At 29.9% G+C, this 10,249-nt stretch overlaps 1 long non-coding RNA gene across 1 annotated transcript in view; it reads right to left on the reverse strand.

The window, feature by feature from the left end:
- Positions 1 to 7,253: 7,253 nt before the first annotated feature.
- The window catches only part of LOC111630350, a 13,571-nt gene continuing 10,575 nt past the window's right edge, over positions 7,254 to 10,249 (reverse strand). The window contains exon 3 of the long non-coding RNA XR_002757506.1: positions 7,254 to 7,393. This is a non-coding gene — a long non-coding RNA (uncharacterized LOC111630350). The remainder of the gene's footprint in view (positions 7,394 to 10,249) is intronic.

The raw sequence follows: 10,249 nt of genomic DNA on the forward strand, positions 1-10,249 counted from the left end.
AGCAACGTGCAGTAAAAGGTTGACAAGACCGAAACAATCTCCTTATGACCACAATAATGCCATTCAGGATTATTAATAGAGCAACGTGTTTACTATGTTGGCTTACAGCTAAGCCACATAAAATGCTTTTTTATAGCTCTTATAATGCATATAACCGAAATTATGATCGTAAATAGCAGATGTCTATTTTTAACATGTAAAATTATTCTCTGGAACTTATTTATTCCGTAAATAATAAAAATTTCTTTCGAACCGATTTTCGTCTTTTAAAAATCGATGAAATAAATTTACATAAACTAATATAAATTATGATCTTGCATATTATTGATACTCTTATTATTATATTGTATAATTTTAACATTTGACTCGTATTGCCTTTTATTTTATGATCCGATAAAAATAGAAAATTGAATTGTCAACCTGTATCAAATCTGCTCTTATCAGATTCCTCCTAATGGATTTATTTTTCTTTATGAGGTTATTAGTACTTAATGTCGAAAAAAGACAAACTGATTTTTCTTTTTAATCATAATAATGTATCTAAAATAATTGTCTATTGATGTATTTGAATAGGAGAACAAAAAAAATAAGAGTAATCGTCATTGGATGTATGCAAATAAGACATTTTATATTAGAAACATCGACTTTCTCCGTCTCATAAATGAAGATCTCATCTTCTGAAAAGTTATTTATGATTTTAATATTATTTGAGTAATATTTTTTGTATCGTGTTCATAAAGACTGCAATTATCTATATAAAAGAGTGTAATAATCTCAATGTTTTGTGCGGATCCTAACGAAAAGATTTGATCAAAATAATAAAAATTGAAAAAAAAAAAAAAATTCGAATCAATCAAATTTAAACTTCAAATTTTTCCAATGACGATAATCTCTACGACAACAATGCATTCGTTTACTAAAGAGAAATCGATAATAACCCCCTAACGTATAAAATGATTAATAGCTAGAACAATGAACTAAATGACTTTTGCTGCCTTCTCTACTATCTTCAACAGATAACAGCAAAGAGACAGCAACTCAATCAAGTCAAAACGAACGGTCTTTTTCTCTTCAAATTCCGATAAGTTTGTAATGTTCTAATATTCTGAAAATGTCAAAAGGAAACTGGAAAACTGTCCAAGTAGAAAACTAAGTTGGATTCTAATAATAAAAAAATAAAATAAAAGAGCAAACTCTTCTAGAAACATTATTCACTGGCAATATCTCTAGAACGACTATCATATTATCAAGCATTTAATTATCGGTGCAATAATGAAGTGTTTATGGTGATAGTTGTTCTCTAGCAATGAATACCAAACAAGCTCCGAGTGTATTTTCTGACAAAAGGTGAAGCTTTCAGATGAAAGAAGATGCTATTTGTATTCGTAACGTCAGTAAGGAGTAGAACTCGATAAATCTTAGTACAAAAATACCAAGAATATCAACTACAGAAGTTTCTTTTCCATATTTGATATTCTAATATTTTTGTTTCAAATTTTTAAATTTTATTTTATTATTATAATTTTTTTTTTTCCTCTTCCTTCCTTACAAGTTTAGATCGATACTTTCTCTGTTTTTACTTGATATTCGTTCGTTCCCAAGAGTAAACAAACATCCAATATCATATTTAAAATCTTTACTGTACTGTCCAAAATAGAAAGGAAGCATTTTTGTTCGATATACATTTCATTATAACACAAAAAAAACCTCAAATAAAAATGCGAAACGCGTCCCTAAACATCATTCTTTAAAACATTGATATGATATTACTATAACCTTTTATTCAGGATTATTTCTTTTCATTCGTATTAAGTACATTTCTTCAAATTCCTCCGGGTAAATTATATCTTGCTTATTTCTGGCATTTAAATGAGTTTGATTTAAGCAAATATAAATTATCTTTTTTTTCTGTTTTTTAGTTATTTTTAAGTTAAATAATATATTTTAATAACTTTAACATCGAGATATTGTATGTAAGTTATTAAAGTGAACTTAAAAATTGAAGTGTATTTGTGATCTAAACTCAAAAGATCTTCGTTTCTATAGACGAAAGAATGGTCTGAAATAACCTCAAAATTTATTTCTATATTTTTTTTTTGCTGAATAAAAAGTTGAAAGAAATATATCTTTTTATCTAGAAAAGATATATAGTAATACATACTTATAGTATAAAAGCAAAAAGCACGCAGAATAAAAAATAAAATCGTAAGAAGAATATATTTTACCGAATATATATGTACTGTACTTAACAGGAACAACTGAAATGACTCATGAATAAATCTATATAGATTACATACATGTAAATTGGATACGAATTAAACATTAACAATAATAATCTAATCGAAAATAAAAATTTAAGAAAATCCGAAAATTCTACTCTCTCTCTCTCTCTCTTTTTTTAAATATTAAATCGTCCTTATCTCATTACAATATAAAAGGAAAGGAAAAAATTGAATTTTTCTCAACAACATTTAACAGCTTCCATCTCCCTCTCCGTCTTCTCCATTAATTAGCAAACTCCATTAAAAGGAACAAGTTCAGTAGATCGTAAGATGAGGATTTAACAAGAATAAGAAGGAAAAAAGGAAAAAATAAACCTTCATAATCCATCAGCTATTTCCATTCTGTCATGTTGTTCCTTTCGTTGAATAATTCATGTTGTAAGCACAACATCGATCTAAGTGGCGGTTTCTATTAGCTACGAACTGGGACTATCATCATCCAAACTGATCAATGACACGATAATACGGAGTTATCCTATATCTAACTAATTTTTTTAAAAGATGTCCTCACCGTTATATGTTAATTATATTATCTTTTGACAATAGCTTACCAGAAAACAATAAAAAAAAAATTGCCCTTATTAATTAAACGAAACTTTTCATTTTTGCACTCGATCCAACATGGCTGCTGAGTCGATAAGGATATGAAGCGCTCATCTCACACACTGTGTCATCCTGATCTATTGCCATTAACAACGTAACATCCAACTTGTCAGTCATACAACACTTATTCCTTTTATCGATGATTTTCTCAGACGAGAGATTAAATTTTATCATTAAGCATTTCCTTTTATCGTTTTTTATTTTTTGTTTCCACAAGCATTTAATAATAATTTACTAATTGATAATTTAATGTCATCATTTCTAACTTCTTAATGCCATCGTTTCTATCTTAAAAACAAGAAGAAAAATGCATTTAAAATATTAAAACGTAAGATCAAAGACGAATGTTGAAGTTATTTTGTATATACCTAAGATGGAATCTTTTAAAGATTTATTCACGTGTATAAATATACATGAAAAGAAGTAGAAATACTCTTTCTGAAGATTAAAACCAATAAAAGAAACCCAGCACATTTATTCCCTATAAGTATGTAGTTTTTTTTATGCTATGAATGCCGACCAAACAAGACAAATATACATATATATATATATATATATTGTTAATCACGTGATGGTTTTGTGCAAAGTAGCGTGCATGAAAAACAATAAGCTACTACTCCTACATTAATTTGAATAGGAGGAACACTCTACACTTAATAAAAACGAACATAAAAATAAGAAATTAAACAAAAACTTTTACATTTTATTACAAAATTCCTTGAAAAGATTCCTTTTTACGAATGTTATTTATGTTACTTTTCTTTGATCTTTATAGGCACGACACTGAAAAAAAAAAAGAAGATGAAGAAGAAGAAATGAGGAAAATGGGATGAAAAGAGGTTTAAAAAAATCGAATTAATTCAATTTACTTTATATTTTTATGTATTAAATATTTTGAGTTGAGTAGTTTATGAAGTTATGCTTCTAATTATCTCAAAAACTTACTCCCTCAAAAATTTATTATTATTATTATTATTTTCTATAATTAAAGCAAAATATAAAGTGATTTTTGATCTTTCGGTTATAAATTTTATATCCGTATCGAGTCAGTAACAAAAGAGTCTTCGATTCTATTTTATCCAATCTAGAGCTCCAATGTTACAGTTGCTTGACAAGCGATCAATGAACTCACTTCATGATAACCATATATAGCTTTGATGCAACATCAGGTGTCTCTTTATATGATAATAGCCTATAGGCTCACAGCCTGAAGCAAAAGCAATAAGCCTGTTATATGCTCGTTTAAACCGATATTAAATTTACTTTCGCTTCTATCCGAAAGTGAATTATAGAGTATTTTTAATTCCCAATAAGAAATTTTTTTCACTTAATTTAAAGTAGCGAGTTTAAAAAAGAGAGAGAGAGATTAAATTCTTTTAATACACAAATTGACATAGAAGGATGCGATTAATCTAACTTTATTTATATTAAAGACAACAAACCGCAAGAAAGTTTACCAATTATTGTGTGGTATTTTAAAATACCCGAAACCATTGGCTAAGATAGTAAATTACACTTATCTTAAGTACTTGTATTAACGGTGTTCAGACGCATGCTGTATAAACAAGATAAGGACAGAGTAAATAAGTTTCTGTAGTTAAAGCCACACACACACACACACACACAGATGAGCACACATACAGACTCGTACCCGCTAACTTTCCAACATATTCAATATGTAGCATATCGATTTTATTGAGAAACATAAATGTCCATTAATGTGTATGAAGGAAAATTCAACAAGTAGCCAAGGGAACTCAAACAGAATGTTAAAGAAGTGCGAGTAGCTTAAACATGAACGTTTTCTTACTAAATAGGAGATTGTATTTCGATCACGTTCGGCTTTCGATGTGTTCACGGTGGACAAAGTTGATAAAGTTGATGAACTGCGAAACAAAAACAAAATTTTATTTCATTCTTTTTATGGTTTTTGGCAATTGATGTTATTTCCTTTGGGATTACCTTCAGGCAATTTTTTTCATCTTTTATGTACTTAATAAAAACGCAACTCGTTAGGTAAATACATAATGGCATTGAATATCTTTACATCTTTAGCGGATAAAACGGGGATTTAATGCGTAATATTTAAAAATGTCTATAATATAATCGAGTATTAAAAAAAATATATATATATATATATAATTAATTTTTAAAAGAATAAAGCAGAATACAGAAAATTTGTATACAAGTATAATACAGGTAGAGAAAAATTAGTTTTGAATGTAGCCCGAACAAGTTATTGGTAGAAATCGTCTTGTAAATGCTCCTCAAATAGAATACAAATAGCCGTCGTCTGGATTTAGTGACATACATAAAATTTAAGCAACCAGTAATGTTTCAAGTCTGGAACATTTTATTACATTAGCATGCAGCCAGCCGATGGTTACAACAACACCATCAGGAAAAAGTCCATTCCAATAGATTTGCGTCAAAGCTTGGTAAGTTATTGCGCCAGCTGCGTCTATAAAGCCAAAGCATCAGTGCTTGATGCGACTGAATGCTGATCAGGACTTTCGCCGACAAACTACCTTATCTTCTCTACTTTTCCCTACCCCCTCTTGCAACTTAGACTTTAATTGTTATCGTTATCTGCAGAGAATATTGGAGATTGGGTCCAGTTAAGTTGCCGAGATATTACTCTTGCCAATTTCGATAGGTTTGCATTGCCCGCTTTTTCCATATTAAAAAGAAGAAGGGAGGAGAGAGAGACAGAAAGAGAGAGAAGGAAAAAAAAAGACACCACCACTAAAATTCTAAGCGGATTTATATATATATATATTTTGCTTGATATATTTAGCAAACTAAATTAAATTTTAATTATATACCACCGGAATTACTAATTGTGCTACATAAACACAGTGGATAGTATAGATGAAAGAGATTTGTAAGCTGCATAGTTGATTTTAGAAAATGGCTAATGCTTACAAAGAGAAGTCCATTAACGAATCTTAATAATGCAATTTAATTTTAAACTCATTTCAGTATAGTTCAAAGACGAAATTGTTATGATGCTTAAATCTTATAAATTTTCGCATATGCATAATTATAATCGTCACCCGGGGAGGGAAACAATTCAAAACTTCGATCGCTTTCTTAAATTTTAACTAGTTTTCATCCATTAAAATAATGGATTATTTAGGAAAGGGAAGAAAATAAAGATCTCTCTTTTTTTTTTTTTTAAAGGTTTCTTTCTTAGTTTAAGATAAATTCTGGATTTTAAATTAAAGTAATTCTATGTGGGGTAGTGAGGAAGACTTCTAATACTAATATTTGTGTGCGTGCGTGCAGTTTACGATGTCCAAAGAACATAAAACTGTTCTCCATGTTTACATATCGGAACAGAAAAAAAAAGGCGAAGTGGGGGAAATAAAAGAAGCTGTTATCTTACTACCCAGTTTTGCCAGGAAGAGTAAAGATAGAAAGAAATTGGGCTGTTTTACGGCAAGGACGCTATCTTCTGGCAAAAGATGGTGTTATAGCAAATAGTCTATCGGGATTTTACTGACACCCACACCATTTTACGATACTCTCCTCATTCGATTTAGACTTAACGGAAAAGGGAAGGCAGCTTTAAGTCACTGAAGTAAGGAGATTTCCCTTTCGATAGGTGAAGCACAGCTAGGTAACAAAGCGCATCTAATGCGAATTCCTCTACTCATTATCGGCGCCCATTTAACCATGAGTATGGCAAGGAATTTGTGGCAATGGTAAAAAAAAAAATATGATAGGCAATAACAAAAAGAAAATGGCTTTTGCTTCTTAATGCCCTTATAAGTTCATTCCCGATAGAAGAAGAAGAAGAAGAAGAAAAAAAAAAAAGAGTAGCTTAGACCTAAAATATCCCGAATAAAGTCTCTTCCAACAGATTAAAAATAAATGGTTTCTTTCATCTGCTTTTCTAAATTAACTCCGCCAAATCTCGAAAATTATATCTCAGTTGAGTCAAGCTGAATGATGTTATAATCAAGTTTGAGAAAATGAAATTCTCGATTGGTCCGAATAAATTTACAATGGCCAATACCCTACTGGTTAATGGACGTAAAGAAAGAGAGAAAATTGGCACCCCATCTACGTTAATATGGCAGATTGCATAAAATTCAATTAACGATCGAGTTATAAACGAATCTTGCCAAGTCCTATCCCTACCATTGTTTAATGTCAAAGGTGCAAATTATTGTGATTTATATTGTCATGTTGTTGATCGATAGACGTTGTTAATAATTCTTGATGACAGATTGGAAAATGTTTTAAGTTGAGATTCCAAAGTAAGATTAAATAAATTGAAATTTTGAAATTCAAATATTTTATTAAGATTGATGGATAATAAAGAATTGGGTTTTAAGGAGTACTAAATTGCTTCTAGACGACTCATATTTCAGAATCTGTAGAATCCTGTGGGACAGTAAGTTTTCGCTTTTGCTGACTCAAAAATTCGTTTTTTTTTTCTTCTTCTAAAAGGATTATTATTAATTTTTCTCGTCTTCTTAATGGAGACGACTTTCGTATATCTGCAACGATTAATATAAAAGGAATTCATTGTAAAGCGAAATGAGTTTTTACATCTGTGACTTTAGCATTGAAAACATTAAGTAAAGAAGTTTCTTTTATGAATCCTTCATAAATTATGCTACTTATAATAATTAAAATAATTCTTTTCTTAAACTTTACAAACATAAATTTAACTTGATATTGATAAAATGTTTAGAAGTATCTTCATAAGCTTAGTGAATAATTTATGTATCATACTTTCAGCAATTACAACAAACAGTTAATTTTTTAAATTTAAACGTAGAAATTTTACAGAAAAATAAATGAATTTTTCTTATTAAAACGTCTTTAAAACTTTTTAAAATTAGAATTGTAAATAATATATTTTTAAGTGAAAAATTCTGTTTGATAAGAGTCTTCGATTCTATTTTATCCAATCTAGAGCTCCAATGTTACAGTTGCTTGACAAGCGATCAATGAACTCACTTCATGATAACCATATATAGCTTTGATGCAACATCAGGTGTCTCTTTATATGATAATAGCCTATAGGCTCACAGCCTGAAGCAAAAGCAATAAGCCTGTTATATGCTCGTTTAAACCGATATTAAATTTACTTTCGCTTCTATCCGAAAGTGAATTATAGAGTATTTTTAATTCCCAATAAGAAATTTTTTTCACTTAATTTAAAGTAGCGAGTTTAAAAAAGAGAGAGAGAGATTAAATTCTTTTAATACACAAATTGACATAGAAGGATGCGATTAATCTAACTTTATTTATATTAAAGACAACAAACCGCAAGAAAGTTTACCAATTATTGTGTGGTATTTTAAAATACCCGAAACCATTGGCTAAGATAGTAAATTACACTTATCTTAAGTACTTGTATTAACGGTGTTCAGACGCATGCTGTATAAACAAGATAAGGACAGAGTAAATAAGTTTCTGTAGTTAAAGCCACACACACACACACACACACAGATGAGCACACATACAGACTCGTACCCGCTAACTTTCCAACATATTCAATATGTAGCATATCGATTTTATTGAGAAACATAAATGTCCATTAATGTGTATGAAGGAAAATTCAACAAGTAGCCAAGGGAACTCAAACAGAATGTTAAAGAAGTGCGAGTAGCTTAAACATGAACGTTTTCTTACTAAATAGGAGATTGTATTTCGATCACGTTCGGCTTTCGATGTGTTCACGGTGGACAAAGTTGATAAAGTTGATGAACTGCGAAACAAAAACAAAATTTTATTTCATTCTTTTTATGGTTTTTGGCAATTGATGTTATTTCCTTTGGGATTACCTTCAGGCAATTTTTTTCATCTTTTATGTACTTAATAAAAACGCAACTCGTTAGGTAAATACATAATGGCATTGAATATCTTTACATCTTTAGCGGATAAAACGGGGATTTAATGCGTAATATTTAAAAATGTCTATAATATAATCGAGTATTAAAAAAAAAATATATATATATAAGTAGTGGCGTGCAAAATGGTAAATTGAAAGGCAAATTGGGTGGCTCCTAGTAAAAAAATTGAAAGGCAAATTTACTAAATTGTCGCTAAAGGATATTGATGAGGATATTTTCTTCATATTTATTTTCTTGGTATACAAAGATATCATCAAATTCATTCAAAGTTTTAAAGCTTTGGAGTCGAAGAATATATCACATCTTCGTACTAATAATAGGTTTATAGGATGAAGGTGATAGGTGGTACCTTCTAAGGCGGATCTGTTTGTACAAGTAGTAATTTCGCTATGAAATTGGGCATGAATAAGCCCGTTGGATGTAAGAGGATGCTGAAAAGTCACGTGAAAAATCTCTATCTTATCTCATCTTCTTATCTCTTCTGAAGAACCCCCCTCTCTTTCACTATCTTTCGCCTTCTTTCTCTCTAAAATAGTTGTTTCCATCACCTGATTTATAAATACTTAAAACGTTTAAGATTTTAATAATTATAATTAAAAAAAATAGAAGGGTTTTTTTAGGTTTAAATTTAAAAAAAAAATTGAGGTTAAAAATATCATAAAATGTCGTATTTATGTATATATATTCAAATGAAAATCACATGATATTCGGTCCAGGCAGGAAGAACGTGTATATTTAATTGGAGTCTCCTGCTTTTAAGCTTTCTATATCTGGTCTGGATTTACATTTATCTAACTCCGTTCTCGACAGACAGACGGACTGATGAACGAACGACAATGGAAATGTACTGTACAGGTGTGCAATTTGAAAATTGCAGCTATTTTTTTTCTATTTGTTTACGCAGGTTTTTGTTTAAAACAGGTTGTTTTGAATATAGAAAATTGCCCCGTTTCGAAGACTATTTCCGTTTAAAGCAGGTTCTTTTGAACGTAGAAAATTGCCCCGTTTCGAAAAGTATTTCCGTTTAAAACAGGTTCTTTTCTACATAAAAAATTGCCCCGTTTCGAAGAGTATTTTCGTTTAAAACAGGTTCATTTGAACGTAGAAAATTGCCTCGTTTCGAATAGTATTTCCGTTTAAAACAGGTTCTTTTGTACAGAAAATTTCCCGGTTTCGAAGAGTATTTCCGTTTAAAACAGGTTCTTTTGAACATAGAAAATTTCCCGGTTTCGAAGAGATGGAAACATTATACATATTTAATCAATGATGATCTCTCTCTATTCATTTAATTTTAATTTTATCTCGTTCCTTTATAAATATTAAAAATATTTCTGTGGTCTAAACACTAGTTTATATGTTAATATATTTAATAAATGTGCTTACAAATAGGTGTAGAAGACGTTGCACCTTCTGGATGTATCAGAGAGCCGATGTGTCCTGATCTGTGTACTTGTTACAATGGAATGGTTGACTGCAGGGATAAGGGACTAA

The sequence above is a fragment of the Centruroides sculpturatus genome, unplaced genomic scaffold (assembly GCF_000671375.1).
Source record: "Centruroides sculpturatus isolate CEXI.00-Female unplaced genomic scaffold, Cexi_2.0 scaffold680, whole genome shotgun sequence".
NCBI classification, from domain to species: domain Eukaryota; kingdom Metazoa; phylum Arthropoda; class Arachnida; order Scorpiones; family Buthidae; genus Centruroides; species Centruroides sculpturatus.